This window comes from Convolutriloba macropyga, chromosome 2, assembly GCF_964194025.1.
Source record: "Convolutriloba macropyga chromosome 2, txConMacr16.3, whole genome shotgun sequence".
In the NCBI taxonomy this organism is placed as follows: domain Eukaryota; kingdom Metazoa; phylum Xenacoelomorpha; order Acoela; family Convolutidae; genus Convolutriloba; species Convolutriloba macropyga.
This window is the reverse complement of record NC_134469.1, coordinates 12,986,322-13,004,999: the sequence shown is the minus strand read 5'-3', so window position 1 is coordinate 13,004,999 and position 18,678 is coordinate 12,986,322. Positions and strand designations below refer to the sequence as shown.

The window sequence follows — 18,678 nt, the reverse complement described above, 5'->3', positions numbered from 1 at the left end:
TGGGACTAGCAAAGAGATCGGGAGTTACTTTGTTACGATGGCAAGTAGACGGATTTTTTGCCTGCAATCAAGACAGAAATGCCGAGCCGCAGCAGTACTATAAGGGTATGGCTGATGGACGAGAGATAGTCAGGTAAATATAAAGTTTGAGCTTTTGCTTTGGGTCTTCCCCATTATAGACCCCCCCCACAAATATATAGCCCCCATTTTGGTATGGCGTATGCTATGACGTCGAACTTGAGCCATCACTTCAGTTGCTAGAAGGAGAAAAATTTTACAACTAATCTGCTAGAACTGATGACAATGCTCGACGAACAAAAATACTAAATGCTATATAGCCTAAGGCCACCCCTTATTCGGACCACCATAAGCTTTCCGAATAAGAAGTTTTCTTATTCTCGGAGGGAAACAAGTTTTATACAACTTTCCTGTGAACCGAAGTTTTCCCTGCTTGCGAGGATATAGCTGTCTGGGAAGAAACAGACGTACTCAACTCATCCTCCGCCATTGTTTAGGGGGGCTTCTACTTACGCTTGAGTTTGGAAAAAAGATACCCTTGCTAAGATATTGTTTTTCAATGTACATACATAAAACTAGCGGGTTAAAAATGCTAGGCTCTACAACAATCACGCGTTGTTCTTATTTCGTTTCCGATAGACTAATGATACTTTTACGCATCTGGCAAGCTTTTCGGAGAGTTTTCAAGGGGGTGGAAGATGTTAACATCAAGGACTGTTTGGAGGAATGAGTTCTCCATTGACCCGTGGCTTTGATTTCAAGTCTTTCATCACCATCGACAGTTGTTGCGTTACTGGAGATGGTCTCGCCTTCGAGCGGCTGATGATGGGGCTTGATTTGAACATCGTGGCCTATTTCGTCTAGGAGACTGAGAATTGTCTCTGATATGATTGTAATACAAATGTGTAACCAACTTAATGCAATGCACGGACTGTGTCACTGAAAAACTTTTAACGCTGATGCATGTGATCGGACCTATTCTTATGTTCCATCCAGATCTCAAACATAGACCATCCCTGAATTCTTGTTTGCTTGCATCGAAATGATAGTTTGAAAGCTGAAGAGCTTTTAGCAACTTCGATAAATTTTCTGAATCTAGAGTGAGAAGATGTTTCTGAGATTGAGATGATTTTTCTAGAAAATTTGGGTTTTTAGAAAACTGATTTTTTTCTGATTTTGTATCCTATTTCTGGTTTCTTGCTGCCTTGCTTTAGTTGTCCTCAGATTTTCAATATTCAGGCAGTCTGAAAATTGAATTGAAAGTTGATGACCGCGGGAAAAATTGCTGGGCAGCTGAACATTCGAACCTCCCGAGAGTAGTGGTAATGAAATGATTTCTCTCGGCTACTTTATCAAAAAGAGGCGAGGTTTTGGTGTGGTTCGATATATAATCGATAGTTTGTTTTGAACTTCTTTGGTGAAGCAGAATTATGCATTCTTTGGGGATGTTTTTGCAAAAATTCTCCCCTTTTGTGTAATTTGCTGATATTTTGTGTCGTATTGGTTGATATAATTTGAGCATACTTCATCTGAGACCAGAACCAGGTAAAAAACAGGTGTGTCATATGTGGTTTCAAACTCAGTGTCCTGAAACAATTCATTCTTTCAGATGTGTTTTTGTAATTAGCAGATGTGTTTTTGTAATCAGCTGGTATTTCTGAGCATTTGCAATGTGTTCAATTGAACCACGGTTATTTAGATTTTCAAATAATGCAGGAAGCGATGAGAGGGAACCTGCGGCATTATCTGCATACACTTTTCGCATAGTGCTTTCCTGGGATAGCAAAGCTAGTAATGGCAAAATTTTAAATTTACTTCGCGACATTTTTTGTATCGATTTGAAGTATAGCTTGTCGACTAAAGATTTTCTTATTCGAACCCTTGCACGTGGTAATTTTGTTGCGACTGCGGTGACTGTCGCAACATTTGGACATCGTTCTAATCAGAAGTAGTGGGAGTAATCCCTCTGGTGTCAAACCCCAGGAAGCAACAACTTTATTTTTAATCCCTTCTCAATTATTATTGAAAAAAAAATATTAGTCTTTTAATTAGATGCCTTAATTGTCTTCATTACTCGATGCCTTCATTACTCATGTGTCCAAGCCATATGATGATCGGTCCTAATTGTTGACTGGAGTTGAGATTGAGTTGTCAACAACCGATTTCTAGATTGGGTTGTCAACTCCTGTTGACAACCCAATCGAAATCTGAAAAGTTATTTTAATCAAACCCGAAAATCAAATTTAAATTTCTAGTTCTTGTCACTTGTCAATTAGTTAGTGGTTGTCATAAATTGAGAAATTTCTCTCAAAATACCCACAAACACATTAAAATGTCGAAAATCTGAAGTGCCAGAATTTAAAATACCAGAAGTTTCTACTTAAAACACTCACGTGTACATTTAAAATGCTAAAAGTCTGCAGTGTCAGAAGTCAAAATGCCAGAAGTTGAATTTCTTTGACTTGCGTCATTTTAGAACGTGCGCGTTTTGTGTTTTAAGCATGGTTAAGTGACTTTGCAGAAGTCACTTCGAAATTCTAACTGAATATCTCGAACCACTTCGCGGTCTTCGATAAACGCCAGAAGTTCTCAGTGACCTCAAGCAGAGTCACTTAACCATTACTTCGATATTCTCCTGGAATTTCCAGATTCACTTTGACTCTTTAACAGTGGAACGCATTGAGTGTATTATCGAGCTCAAAACAAGTGAATCATCATTTCAGATTATTCAGCTGGTTGAATTTGGATGAACAGTGGTTGAATACAGCTGTAATTTGTGAACTTAGGTGACATTTATTGCTCATGCCGTTCTTTGGGACTAGCGAAGAGGTCGGGAGTTACTTTGTTACGATGGCAAGTAGACGGATTTTTTGCCTGCAATCAAGACAGAAATGCCGAGCCGCAGCAGTACTATAAGGGTATGGCTGATGGACGAGAGATAGTCAGGTAAATATAAAGTTTGAGCTTTTGCTTTGGGTCTTTCCCATTATTGACCCCCCCCCCACAAATAACAAATATATAGCCCCCATTTTGGTATGGCGTATGCTATGACGTCGAAGTTGGGCCATCACTTCAGTTGCTAGAAGGAGAAAGCTTTTACAACAAATCTGCTAGAACTGATGACAACGCTCGACTTGTCATAAAATCAAAGGGCTTGTGGGGGACCAGATTCAGCAGAACTTTGCGACGTGAAAATGTTTAATCCGGTGGCCAAGTCATATCCAAAAGAAGCCAAAAAAGCCTACAAATATGACATGGCAATTAAAAATCTAAAACATGAACACCGAAATTGGGAAATAAAAAAAGTTGTTTTGTTCCGCTCGTGTTTTCCTGCATGGTACACGCACGGCTCTGTGCCACACGCACAATAAAGCAAGGGGCAACAAAAATCTCTGACTGAAAAGACGACTCGGACGCAATAACATACATTCGAACAAAAATACTAAATGCTATATAACCTATAGCCACCCCTCATTCGGACCACCCTAAGCTTTCCGAATAAGAAGTTTTCTTTTTCTCGGAGGGAACCAAGTTTCATACAACTTTGCTGTGAACCGAAGTTTTTCCTGCCTGCGAGGACGTAGCTGGCTGCGAAGAAACGGACGTGCTCAACTCATCCTCCGCCATTGTTTAGGGGGGCTTCTACTTACGCTTGAGTTTGGAAAAAAGATACCTCTGCTAAGATATAGTTTTTCAATGGACATACCTAAAAACTAGCGGGTTAAACATGCTAGGCTCTACAACAATCACGCGTTGTTCGTATTTCGTTTCCGTTAGACTAATGATACTTTTACGCATCCGGCAAGCTTTTCGGAGATTTTCAAGGGGGTAGAAGATCAAAGATTGTTTGGAGGAATGAGTTCTCCATTGACCCGTGGCTTTGATTTCAAGTCTTTCATCACCATCGACAGTAGTTGCGTTTCTGGAGAGGGTCTCGCCTTCGAGCGGCTGATGATGGGGCTTGATTTGAACATCGTGGCCTATTTCGTCTAGGAGACTGAGAAGTGTCTCTGATATGATTGTAATACAAATGTGTAACCACCTTAGTGCAATGCACGGACTGTGTTACTGAAAAACTTTTACCGCTGGTGCATGTGATGGGACCTATTCTTTGTTCCATCCAGATCTCAGACATAGACCATCCCTGAACTCTTGTTTGCTTTCATCGAAATGACAGTTTGAAAGCTGAAGAGCTTTTAGCCACTTCGATGAATTTTTTCTGAAGCTAGAGTGAGATGTTTCTGAGATTGAGATGATTTTTCTAGAAAGTTTGGGTTTTTAGAAGACTGGTTTTTTCCTGATTTTGTATTCTATTTCTGGTTTCTTGCTGCCTTGCTTTAGTTGTCCTCAGATTTTCAATATTCAGGCAGTCTGAAAATTGAATTGAAAGTTGATGACCGCGGGAAAAATTGCTGGGCAGCTGAACATTCGAACCTCCCTAGCGCAGTGGTAATGAAATGATTTCTCTCGGCTACTCTATCAAAAAGAGGCGAGGTTTTGGTGTGGTTCGACATAGGATTGATAGTTTGTTGTGAACTTCTTTGGTGAAGCAGGATTATGCATTCTTTGGGGATGTTCTTGCAAAAATTCTTTTGTGTAATTTGCTGATACTTCGTGTCGCATTGGTTGAAGTAATTTGCGCATGCTTCATCTGAGACAAGCACCAAATCAAAAAGACGTGTGTTATATGTGATTTCAACCTCAGTGTCCTGAAAGAGTTCATTATTTCAGATGTGTTTTTGTAATTAGCAGATGTGTTTTTGTAATCAGCTTGTATTTCTGAGCGTTTACAATGTGTCCAATTGAACCACGGTTATTTAGATTTTCAAATCATGCAGGAAGCGATCAGAGGGAACCTGCGGCATTTTGTGCATACATTTTTTGCATAGTGCTTTCCTGGGATAGCAAAGCTAGTAATGGCAACACTTTTTGCATCGATTTGAAGTATAGCTTGTTGCGCGAATCTTGCTGACAGTTTGTGTATTTCATGTTCCATTCCGCACTTTTGTCCTATTCAAAGCTGCTTTTAGTAGTAGTTTTTGCCGAAGAGTATTAGGTCAACGAACAGACAGTCCACTCTTGCTTTCCCCAATAGCGCGCCTGAGAACTTCGACACCTATTGGTCTGACGCCTGGACATTACAAAATGGAATATGTCTACAAGCATTATACTGCGCTAAGGTGTCTGTAATATCTTTCGTTGAGAATTGGCGTGCGAGCCTGGCAACGAGTTCACGAATGTTTGTTGATGTTTGTCCAAAAGCTGTCAAAAGTCGTGTCTCCACTTATCAGTCTGAAGACCAGAAGGGCCATGACTTCCGTGCGTTCGGAAAGCTGCTAGTTTGGTAACTTGACTCTTGATTTTTATCAGAGATCGTGGGGGCGGTCAGGGGAGGCTGACGAGTTTTCCAAGACAAAAAATGTACATTCAATTCTAAGGCTGCTTGTTTTTCGTTTAAGATTACTACGAAAGTTTTGCTTCCTATTTTTTTAACTAGAACAATTAGAACTTTTAACTAGACCAATAACATTCAATGCAGAATCGAAGTATGATAGGATGAGAATTATTTTCCGTCGTGACAGAACATTTTACTGCAAAGTCGAAAGATAGAAAAATCAGACGACGGAAATGAATTGTCATTTTTAAACGCATTTATTAATAAATTTTTTGCAGACACTGCGGACACTTTTTAAAGCTGTTATTGTTAAAAGTCGCGAATTTGTATGTTGTAAGAGTTATATGTGCTGTAAAATCATGAATGCACTCCATACAAGTGCCTTGGTCATCACTGAGTCCTCCGAGCAGAGTAACTGTACTCAGGCCGAGAGAAGGTACTGACGCACAACATCTATAAGGTCATTCATGGTCCCCCGTCGGTATGAATGAACAACAACCGACTTAGTCTGCTGATCACTAGCCCCTTGGAAGGTTTTCTGCGTTGACCCGTTGAGACCTGCTCGTCTGACACTAATCTTCGCAGGGTCCTCATTCAATCATTCATTCTTTATATGACACTTTAATGAGTTTATCACAAAATTTAGGTTAACTTTAATTCGATTTTTTACATTTAAACAGTGCTTTACCTCGGTTTAATTCTGCGTTTGAAATGCAAAATCTGAGCCGCTTTTTTGGTGTGGTTCGACATAGGATTGATAGTTTGTTTTGAATTTCTTTTGTGAAGCAGGATTATGCATTCTTTGGGGATGTTTTTGCAAAAATTCTCCTCTTTTGTGTAATTTACTGATACTTCGTGTCGCATTGGTTGATATAATTTCAGCATGCTTCATCTGAGACAAGAACCAAATCAAAAACACGTGTGTCATTTGTGATTTCAACCTCAGTGTCCTGCAACAGTTCATTCTTTCAGATGTGTTTTTGTAATTAGCAGATGTGTTTTTGTAATCAGCTTGCATTTCTGAGCGTTTACAATGTGTCCAATTGAACCACATTTATTTAGATTTTCAATTAATGCAGGAAGCGATGAGAGGGAACATGCGGCGTTATCTGCATACACTTATCACATAGTGCTTTCCTGGGATAGCAAAGCTAGTAATGGCAAAATTTGAATTTTAATCGCCACATTTTTTGTATCGATTTGAAGTATAGCTTGTTGCGTGAAACTTGCTGTCAATTTGTGTGTGTCATGTTCACTTCCTTACTTTTGTCCTATGCAAAGCTGCGTAAAGGAGTATTTTTTGCCGAAGAGTATTAGGTCAACGAACAGACAGTCCACTATTGCTTTCCCCAATAACGCGCCTGAGAACTTCAACGCCTATTGGTCTGACGCCTGGACATTACAAAATGGAAGTCTACAAGCATTATACTGCGCTAAGTTGTCTGCAATATCTTTTGTTGAGACTTGGTGTGCGAGCCTGGCAACGAGTTCACGAACGTTTGTTGATGCTTGTCCAAAAGTTGTCAAAAGTCGTGTCTCCACTTATCAGTCTGAAGACCAGAAGGGCCATGACTTCCGCGCGTTCGGAAAACTGCTCGTTTGGTAACTTGACTCTTGATTTTATCAAAGATCATGGGGGCGGTCAGGGGAGGCAGACGAGGTTTCCAAGACAAAAAAATACACATTCAATTCTAAGGCTGCTTGTTTTTCGTTTAATAATACTAGGAAAGTTTTGCTTCCTATTTTGTTAACTAGAACAATTAGACCAACAACATTCAATGCAGAGGCGAAGTATGATGGAATGAGAAATATTTTCCGTCGCGACAGAACGTTTTACTGCAGAGTCGAAAGAAAGAAAAAACAGACGACGGAAATGAATTGTCATTTTTAAACGCATTCAATTTGTTAATTTAATAAATTTTTTGCAGACCTTGCGGACACTTTTTAAAGCTGTTATTGTTAAAAGTTGCGAATTTGTATTTTGTAGGAGTTATATGAGCTGTAAAATCATGAATGCACTCCATACAAGTGCCTTGGTCATCACTGAGTCCTCCGAGCAGAGTAACTGTACTCAGGCCGAGAGAAGGTACTGACGCACAACATCTATAAGGTCATTGATGGTCCCCCGTCGGTATGAATGAACAACCGACTTAAAGTCTGCTGATCACTAGCCCCTTGGAAGGTTTTCTGCGTTGACCCGTTGTGACCTGCGCGTCTGACACTAATCTTCGCAGGGTCCTGATTCAATCATTCATTCTTTATATGACACTTTAATGAGTTTATCACAACAATTAGGTTAACTTTAATTCGATTTTTTACATTTAAATAGTGCTTTACCTCGGTTTAATTCAGCGTTTGAAATGCAAAATTTTTTATCTGAGCCGCTTTTTTGGGTGCTGGTAAAGTTTAATTTGACTAAGAAGATTTTACTGAATAAAGTTTCCTAGTTATAGTTGGGACCGTATAAGATATAGATTACATGTGCATATATGGAGATGTTTAATAGAGCTCATGCTAAGCTGTCCAGAACTATGCTATACTTACATCAGGCGCAATTATAGCTACTTCGTCTAGGAGACTGACAAGTGTCGCTGATATGATTGTAATACAAATGTGTAACCACCTTAGTGCAATGCACGGACTGTGTCACTGAAAAACTTTTACCGCTGGCGCATGTGATGGGACCTATTCTATGTTCCATCCAGATCTCAGACTTAGACCATCCCTGAACTCTTGTCTGCTTTCATCAAAATGATAGTTTGAAAGCTGAAGAGCTTTTAGCCACTTCGATAAATTTTCTGAATCTAGAGTGAGAAGATGTTTCTGAGATTGAGATGATTTTTCTAGAAAATTTGGGTTTTCAGAAGACTGATTTTTTTTCTGATTTTGTATCCTATTTCTGGTTTCTTGCTGCCTTGCTTTAGTTGTACTCAGATGTTCAATATTTCGGGCTGTCTGAAAATTGAGTTGTCAGTTGATGACTGCGGGAAAAATTGCTGGGCAGCTGAATATTCGAACCTCCCGAGCGCAGTGGTAATGAAATGATTTCTCTCGGCTACTTTATCAAAAAGAGGCGAGGTTTTGGTGTGGTTCGACATAGGATTGATAGTTTGTTGTGAACTTCTTTGGTGAAGCAGGATTATGCATTCTTTGGGGATGTTTTTGCAAAAATTCTCCCCTTTTGTGTAATTTGCCGATGCTTTGTGTCGCATCGGTTGATATAATTTGAGCATGCTTCATCTGAGACAAGAACCAAGTCAAAAACACTTGTGTCATATGTGATTTCAAGCTCAGTGTCTTGAAAGAGTTCATTCTTTCAGATGTGTTTTTGTAATTAGCAGATGTGTTTTTGTAATCAGCTGGTATTTCTGAGCGTTTACAATGTGTCCAACTCAACCACGGTTATTTAGATTTTCCAATAATGCAGGAAGCGATGAGAGGGAACCTGCGGCATTATCTGCAGATACATGTCGCTTAGTGCTTTCCAGGAATAGCAAAGCTAGTAATGGCAAAGTTTTAGTTTTTCATCGCCACATTTTTTGTATTTTATTTGAATTGTAGATTGTTGCGTGAAACTTGCTGTCAATTTGTGTGTGTCATGATCACTTCCTTACTTTTGTCCTATGGAAAGCTGCGTATAGGAGTATTTTTTGCCGAAGAGTATTAGGTCAACGAACAGACAGTCCACTATTGCTTTCCCCAATAACGCGCCTGAGAACTTCAACACCTATTGGTCTGACGCCTGGACATTCAGAAAATGGAATAAGTCTACAATCATTATGCTGTGCTAAGGTGTCGGTAATATCCTCCGTAGAGACTTGACGTGCGTTCCTGGCAACGAGTTCATGAATGTTTGTTGATGCTCGTCCAATTATATAAACGACTCATTTGCCAACCTACTGAGCTGCGCTAAGACATATCTGAAACATATAGATATCACGAGAACATAAAAAAGTTTGAAGTACGACCAAAGATTATAGAGTCGAGAAAGGTACCTTCTTCTTCACTGACGTGATCACATACTTCGGATAAAAAAATTTGCTACGCTCTTGTGTAACTCCATACAAGAAATCGGGGTGAACGATCAGTGCTTCGGTGTCCGTTGTTGGAGCACCCATTTGGAAGATTAAAAGAAAGGAAGGTTGCCGGGTGCTGTTCTTAAGTATCCTGTAAATTTTGTTCTAATTATAAGCGCTTTGAGTGCATATTTTCTCATTTCTCTTAAGATGTCTTTTCTTTATGATGTCTTTTAATGTTTGAGTACTGTCGGATTCTCGCCCCCTATCCTTTTTAGGGAATGGGCTTGCTTTTAACTGAGGTTTTTATGTCGGAGTACATTCGCAATTACCGTCCTCGTTTAAAAGTATGGGTTTTTGGTGTCTAATATGAAAAGTTCCATGGGTTATTAGTTTCTCTGAGTCAGTACACTGATTAATCTGATTAGTTATTGAGCACTGGAAAGCTGTAAAAAATCCTCAGCATTTTATAGCGTGCTGTCATACGATAATCATTCGTTTGATGTTCACCTGTCCGCAATGCTAGATATCACGCAAAGTCTGCGAAACAGATGGGCTCATTCCCATAATTCTTCATATTTTGCATCAAATGTGTTACAACTTGCGATTTATCTTCAGTTTAGGTATGAGAAGCAAGATCATAATAATCTGGTTTTGAAAAGTCATTTTGGGACATAAATATTGCATCCTCTTAAAGTTTTTAAACTAAATTCCCCGTGTACTATAAGAAAAGCCTGTTGGTGAAGTATCTTCTGACAGCTTGGTACCTCTCCATTCATTTATGTTTGGTTGTTAATAATTCCTGTTGTGATGAAATTTTTCATCAGTAGATTTTGGAATCAGCTCTCACCTTGTTGACGCTATTACGTATTAGCTGAAACTGGAATCTTTTCACACAGACTTCAACGCCAGAAGGCATCTAGTTTTAATGATACTTTTGATTACGCATACTAATGCAGGAAATCAACATTTGCATCTGACCTTGAACGGCTTGACTCCCTGACCTAAAACCTTTAACAGTACAAAAATGAGATTTCTGGCCACCATTGTTTCGAATTCGATCTGCTCTTCGTGATCCTTTTGTTGCCGGTATCCTGCAAGATAGATTACTGGATCGCGATTATTCCGTTGCCTACGAAAGTTGATGAATGCTGTTTGTTCTTCATTGTTTCTAGTTTTAGATATGGTATTGCCGTATGATGTTCAATGATTTCTCTTGATTAGGTACGTTATATTATTCAACAAAATTACCGAGTGAAGTAGGTGGAAGATAGGATACCAAATTTCCTTTTTTTGATAAAAATTCACCCTGTGGTTAGTTTTGTCTCGAAGGAAACTTGAATTTGCATCAGCATGCCAATATTTTACGCTTTATGAATTATACAGATAGAAATTTGTTGCCCGGCAGCTAGTGTATCTCATTTTACGATGCTTCGTATAAATGTTGAGCATATTGCGCTATTAATTGCCCTCGAACGATGTTTGAAGCAATTATTGTAAACGTATGTTTCTTTTTAATTGCCCTCGAACGAAGTTTGAAGCAATTATTGTAAACATGTTAGGCTTTTTTATGCAAATTTTTTGCTTGACAGTTTTTGCGTAGAGTACTGGTTAAGATGTCGCACTGCTATCCTGGAGGTCACGGGTTCGAATCCCTCAGAGTTTTCGCACCCATAAATAATTCTGAGCTATACCCCAAATTTAATTGCCTCCGCCTGTGGTTCGAGAGTAATTCATCCAACGTTAGTGGGTTATGTTTTTTATTCAAAAGTTTTGCTTGATCATTTTTGCTCTTTTGTTCTAGGACATTCTTTCACTTGTCAACTTATTTATCGCCCTTTTCTTTTTTTGAGTGATCTCAATTGCACTCACTCTGAAGTACAGTCTGTTGCTAAAGTAAAAGAGATTGTGGAATAAGAATTCTCAAGGTCCTGATAGCCGAGTGGTGAATGCGTATGTCGAGGATTCGGGAAGTTGCGGGTTTGAATCCCAACCTGGTCGGAGGTTTTTGCATCCATTAACAAAGATTTATTTAGACTACAGCCATTGAGTTAAATTGCGCCACCTGTCGATCGAGAGCAATTTGTCCGGCGTTAGTGGGCTTATGTTATTGAGTGGTTAGAAGGATGCTGAAATTTAAAGTCCTCGTTCATTTTCTTTCCGATTTTTAATACAGATAATTTACTGTGAGATATTTGTAAATATGGGCTTGTAAGCAATTTAGCGGGAAGCAGATACGATTGAAAAGTTGAGATACTTTCAGAGCCGTTTTTTCCTACCCTACGCCTTTCAATACAGGTTGACCAAACAAGTTTTTTGTCTGTCTTGTACATATCGGAGCGTATCAGTACAATTTACCCTGACTTTTGAGAACTTGAAAACAGCATTATTAAGTTGATAGTGAAATATGGCCATCTTTCATTGTCAGTTTTCTAGTAAATGAATTGGACAATTTTTTATGATGATTGCGTCTAAAGTTTTTGCTTGAACATTAACTTCTGAGTTTCGCGTTCCTTGAAACACTTGACCAATTTTAGTTATTATTCTCACTTTAATATGTTTGCTATTTTAAATAGCCGCGTCAGCAGTTCCAGGCGGCAATTATAGCGCTCCTAATTTTTACAATTCAAAGAATTTGAATTGTATTGGGGCGCTGTTTTTTTAAGATGTGTTCACACATTTTTCAATGACTTTGATCTTTCAAAACGGGATAAACAGGTAAAGCCCAGTGGGCATTAAGTTTCATCAGAGGCCCAAAGTGGGCTGTAGTAGTCCTTCACGTTCTTATAGTGGTGCAACTGCTGGGATGGCCTTTATTAAAGGTTAAAAGGCCATTTTTAGGAGTTTTTAGGCTCAAAATATTGCAATTTTTTTAATGTTTTTTTGTGATTTTTTTTGAATTTTTTTGTTTTAATCTTACGTTGAAGTTTTTGAAGAATGATGAAGGCCTTTTGCGAGACAAAATAACTTGTTATGACCATTTTTTTTCAATTTTTCAAAAAAATTTTTGTCATTTTTTGAGTTTTCCAGCTTCAGGGACAGGAAATGTCATTTGTGGCTTGACAATAGAGCACTGCATGATTTGTAGTAATAGTGGATTGGTTTTCAACATTTTAATGTCTCGAAAATTGGCATTTTTTTAATATAAAATTTGCGGTTTTTTCAAGTCTTCCTAAAATTCTTGTCACTTTTTGATACTTGTCCCTTCTCAAGTGCCAGAAAACCTATTCCACAGTCTGATGACAAATTACTGCATGGTTGTTGGCTTCAGTGCATTTGTTATCAATAATTTAGCTTTTCGAATTTTAGAAATTTTTTGATAAAATTTGCAATTTTTTTCATGTTTTTTTTCAAAATATTTGTCTTGTAATCAATTTTTCTTGCCCCATTAGCCAGCTATCCTCATCCAGGGTGTGACTATATGTTTTTATAGCTGCTATGGGGCAATTGAGCGGTTTTCAACATTTTAATAGAACGAATTTCTAACTTTTGAAATTTGAAATTTTTTCTAAAGGTTATTGCCTATCAATCTTTGAGCCAATGATTTTTTCTAATGCTTGGAATTGGGCTAATTGTAGCGTCTAGAGACACAGAAATGATTCTGAAGATATTAATATCACAATTTTCAGCAAAATTTTATTTATTTTTTGGTCATTTTTGAGTTAATCGATCTTCAAGGGCCAATGAATTTTTTCAGGTCATGCAGATATAATACTGGACCGATTTCAAAAACAAAAAATGGTCTTGAACATATTTTTGAAACATGTATTTTTAAAGGGATGAAATTTCGCCTAAGGGAAAAAGCTTCAAGAGTTTTAGTAATGAGTTTATTTTTGTTTAGTTTGTTTTAGTTTCTCAATTTTTTGAGATGATTTTGTTTGTGTTTTGGCTGGCTTTGTTCAATTGATCTGCTGGTCAGGTAGAGTACTTTTAAGTTTTTCATTCAATTCATTGAATTGTATTTCAGGGCTTGTCCTGCTTTGTCTTTTTACTTCGTCTAACAGATTTTTGTTTCGTCTTACCCTGACTTCTTAGAATTGACTTTTTATATGACTTCAGTGACTACTGCTTTGCAGTTAGTTTGTGTTCGTGACGTCATTTCTGCCTTTAGGTCAATTGCGTGACTAACCTCACTCCAAAAAATGACTTCTGAACTCACTTATGAACATTTACTAATTAAAGGCCAATAGTGTGCATCTAAGTAGTGCCAAACTTATATGCACTAATTCCTGAATAATAGAGTCCTGAGTTTTAATATCGAATATTAATTTTGAAAAATCTCATTAGCGGTTTTTCCTTGTAGGGCAAATGTGTCTCATAAAAATGACAGTCCGAATCTAACCCAAAAAGTCTAGTGGTCTATTAAAAAGCTGGTGGTCGATCTTTCAATCTTATTTCTTTAGTTGTTTCAATTCATGGTAGGCCACAAGCGTCTATCGCGGCTATTTTCCGGCAATCTGCCGGCTATGTTTTCATATTTTGCCCTTTTCTCTTATTAGTTTTACTATCTATCCTTGTTCAAATGTAACAAATCGCTTTATTTTTCTGTTCAGAAAGGCTCTGCGAGGCTGTCTCAGAATAAAATTATTGAGGTAACACAAATTTGCTCTATTTTCATTTTTTTGTAGCTTTCAAACGAAGTTTTGATCCTTCGGTCCATTTTCGGTGTCCTTTTAGTGGGTTTTTGTATTGTTCTCGGACAAATAGTTTGGACTTATCTATTATAACTTTTCAAGCTCCACTTCTTGGTTTTTGCGTAATATTAATTTCTCCAATTCAGAACTTTGATCAGCAGAATTCATTTTGCAGCAGTTTAGTAATTGCTCTCGAACGAAGTTTTAAGCAATTATTGTAACCGTGTTGTTCTTTTATGCACAATTTTTCTTGGCCGTTTTTGCGCTTCTGTTCTAAAGCATTCTTTGACTTCTCAAGTAACTTTATCACACTTGAATTCTTCATTTATGAGTGTTTTTTTCCGTCGAGGAACTCTGAAGGCCGGGGTTTTAATCCGTCCATGGTAGGAATGTTTTTTTCACCCATGAAGAGAAATTTATCTAGGCTGCAGCACCGGAATTAAATTACACCGCATGACGTTCGAGAGCAATGGATCAGATATTAGTCATTTTAATAAGCTTTAATAAGCTACAATGCTCCATAAAAGCATTTTGAGTCTTAAATCACTTGATTTATGTTATTTTGATTAAGATTTTATTTACTGGTTATTAGCGTTGTTAACGCTATTTTAAGGCTGGAGACATTCATTTTTTGTGTCTTCATCATCTGCTAAAATTAATATTCAAATAAACTCAGAGCTAATTTTGACGTTTGAAGGAAGAACTCGAAATGTTTGATTCCAGAACAAAACTTTTCATTAAAATGTGAAATTCAACAAGGCAACCTCTTTTGTAGGAACAACTCATTCAAGACGTTGGCTTCAGCTGCATATATGTTTTTTCCGAAATAGGGTTGCTAAAAAATCATCCAGTAGAGATCTGGCAAATGGAAAAGCATAATCTTGTTTGTTTTCAAGACGATCGCACTTCAACGCCAAAAACGAAAGGTTTTGTAATGTACCTTCCTTAAACTTTGAAATTTTAAACTTAGAAGTTTATAAGTTGGGGTGAGCCTGCAAAAATGAAGTATTCTAATAACTTTTTTGTAGTGTTGATAAAACTATTTGTGTGTGTTCTCAGGGAAATTTGTGGAAATTGAGAAGGGAGACTACAATCTTGACTATTTAAGAAAACGTGACAAAGGCTCCTTCAAGCTATAATTTCTTCCTATGATCCTACATCATCCAATATTGATACTACAAGAAGGACCAACTGTATATCTTTGAGCAAATACTTAACGGCAGAATATGAAAAAAGCAAAACAGAAAATACAATTTTGGAAAGTGGTTGTTTCAGAACAATTATCTTTTAATTTTAGAAAAATAACTATTCAACCCTACTGTTCCAAAATAGTATTAAAAATGAATACTGGAGACGTTTCTACCGTGAAGTGATAGGAGGTTAGAGTTTCAACGAATTATTACAGATCTAGAGCACTCCAATCTCCAATTAAAACGTTTTGTTGAAGGACGGACAAATAAAAAAAATTTGCACTGAAAGACGGCTGCGCATGGAAACAAAAAAAATCAAAAGTTAGCGATAATGAAACTCCAAGCGATCTAATTCATCAAGAAGGAAAACAATTTTTCTCCAGTTTGTTTGAATTGAATAATGAAAGAGCCAGATGCAGCTTCATTCAGAGCATTCGTAATAGAAAAGACTGGAAAAATTCAAGCTAGCTTTTAAAATTTTTTTGGAAACTTGATAACAAAGCCTACAGAAATTGCAAATTACTAAACAAATTTTCAACTTTCCGTGTCTTCAAAAGGCTGCAAAAAAAACTTTGTCCATTCTAAGATCACTGCGAATATCGTATAAATTACCGGTACATAACAAATAAGAGACCAATATGCTGTACTCGTATTCATGCTCTACTCAATATGCTGTACTCATATAGTTTACTCGTATTCATTTAGTAAATACGAGTAAACCTGTCGGTCTTTCAAAAATACCAGCATTGGCAGCAGATGAAAATGCAGAGTTAGTGGAAACCCTCTGTTATCTCATAACTCATCACAGAAGGAAAGTTCCCTGAACATTTTGTGGAAAGAGAGCAGTTATTGTCTGCTTAGTCAGTTTGGGCAAAGAAATCAATTTTCGACAGTTGATGCTCTCATAAAATCTACGTAACTTAGAACGTCATAACAGGAAAATCTTAGTACGCGCTGTTTAAAGATTTTTTAAGGCTTGTGATTCCTTAGACCACAAAATATTCCTACGGAGACTTGGAAACTTAAGTGTCCAATTTAATTGAAAACTATTGGTGTAGATGAAAGCGTAGATTTGTCTTAAATAGAATTCAATCAGATGGGATAGCCTTGTAAAAAGTACCGGTACATATTTTTTAGGTCCTGTTATTAAACCCCATGAACACTTTATCAAAAATTGCAACGATACTATTATACAGACGATACTTTTTTTGACATTAATAGATGAACTTTTGTCAAAAATAAAAAAAACTTAAACATATGATTTCAAAATTAGTTATTTCATGAACCCCAATTAATGGTGAACAAACGAAATGCAGTGTAGATAGTCTTCAGTGCAGAACAGGAAATAGGTTGACTTATGCCGTGTATAATGAAACTTTTGCAGTAGACGATAAATGTAATGTGAGGTGTCTTGACGTAGTTATTGATAGCAAACTAGTTTTTAATGAATCGAAAGATACTTGAATTATTTCTAGAAGGTGTTGAAATATACTAAGCAAAAGCTTACCAGATTTTACTCATTGTTAGTACAATTTTTAGTACATTTTTAGTACAATTCTTTTAAGGTACGTACGTACAAATTTCAGCTGTATTTTTCGTTGGTTGGCAATAAACGTTGATCAACTTTGGCGAAACTTCTCAGTTGGGGAATTACAAACTGTTGGTACCATTGCTCAACAGATATCAAGGTTTTAGAGTTTTTGCCGTTTACCTAGCATAAAAATTGTCCGAGGTTATAAAATTGTGTTTTTTTTCTACTTTAAGAATAAAGAGCATTACAAGTGAAAATGAAATACTTTTGATTTTGAAAAGAACAATAAGTTTTACGTGATTCTTTTGTTGGACGATCCATTCTTTTTAGTAGCCGCACAGCGATAGCTGGGGCTATTATTGGCCTTCTCTTGGTTTTTACAATTCAAAGAATTTGAATTGTATTGGGGCGCTGTCTTTTTTTTTTTTTAAGGTCTGTTCACACATTTTCATGATTTTTGAAGTCAAATTGGAGTGGTGATTTTGGTCACGCCGAAACAAGAAATGGAGCGAAAAAGCGAGTGGTTTTGCGGCGTGAAATTTTTTCGCTCTAATTTTAAAGTAGAGTGAGAATACGGTGTTTGAACAAAAATTCGCTTTATCGGTAGTGGTTTTTTGTTCACATGCGGCAATTTCACTTTGATTTTTACTGTTTTTCCGATTTTTTGGATCGGATTTTTTTCTAAATGGTTTTTCCAAACCATTCATAGTCCGTTCTAGGTCTAGTTTTCTGTTTAGTCAATGAAAATTCTTTGAATTGTACGTCAGGACTTGTCCTGCTATGTTTTTTATTTCGTCGTCATGATTTTTGTTACGACCATATGACGTCACAGCCACTTTTTTGTTCATTCCTTCATGCAATTTCAACTGAATTGCATGTGTGACGTCATTTTTCGCTCTTAGTGGAGCGAGTTTTTTTGTTCATGCGCGTGATTAAATTTTTGGTCACACTTGACTTACCTCACTCTCAAAAATGACTTCCTCACTTTGAAATTGACTTTTATTTACTTTAATTCAAAAAGATAACGTCAAATGGGTGTGTGTCACTCTAAATGAAGGTTATATGAGATCAGCTAATAGGGGCAGCAATAACTTATACAGAATTTTAATCAAAATATAACAGATCAGCCTTCAATGAAAAGACGAATTTGTTTGTTCTGTCTTTTTTACTGTTTTTTTAGACTGCCGATCTACGAATCTACTGCGGCTATTTTCTGGCAATCTGCCAGCTATGTTTTAATGTTCTGTCTGCCCACACCAGACAAAACAAGGCGAGCGCTTCCTTGAAAAAAGAGTTGAAGAACATTTTTGGAAAAATTTTTGAAGGATACAAAAGTAATTGATATGCAAGATATCATTGAAAACAATCGATTTGAAGTTTTGATTGAATTTTAAATCTTCACGCTGTACATTGAAAAAATTATACTTAAAATTTTAAGCTCAATTTTTCTAATGTAAGGTCAAGGTCTTTAAATAACTAATTTAATGTCTTTTAATTTTGATAATGATAAATTCTTAAGTGTACATTGCCTCGACACCATTTGCTTTTTATTTTTGCGTATTAGAGGAAAGTTGCAATGAGTTATAGAGTTGCCTGCCCTGCTTTCCAATTGTCCTTTTTCTTCTCTTGCTATTAACAAAATCTGTGTTTTTTATTGGAGGCATATACTTCAAAGTTGCTGAGATCATATCTCTGCGGAAAACTGCTTCTTTTTACAGAGACGTGAAAATGAGTTCGAACCATTTTTGGAGCACTAATTACATGAACCCATCATTGTGAACGAATGTAAGAACGTCATTGAGTCAATTGTACCTGAACGGGTCGAGGAATTTCTAAGGAAGAAGCTTGATTCACTTGGACCTAAAAACTTCTCTAAAATTAATTCTGGTTTTGT

General features: G+C 37.0%; 1 protein-coding gene across 1 annotated transcript in view; it reads left to right on the top strand.

Moving 5' to 3' along the window:
* The first annotated feature begins 2,606 nt into the window (after positions 1 to 2,606).
* LOC142335133 (neuronal acetylcholine receptor subunit alpha-10-like) overlaps positions 2,607 to 18,678 on the top strand; it is a 52,703-nt gene continuing 36,631 nt past the window's right edge. The window contains exon 1 of the mRNA XM_075383497.1: positions 2,607 to 2,964. The gene's annotated coding sequence lies outside the window, so the exon portion shown is untranslated. The remainder of the gene's footprint in view (positions 2,965 to 18,678) is intronic.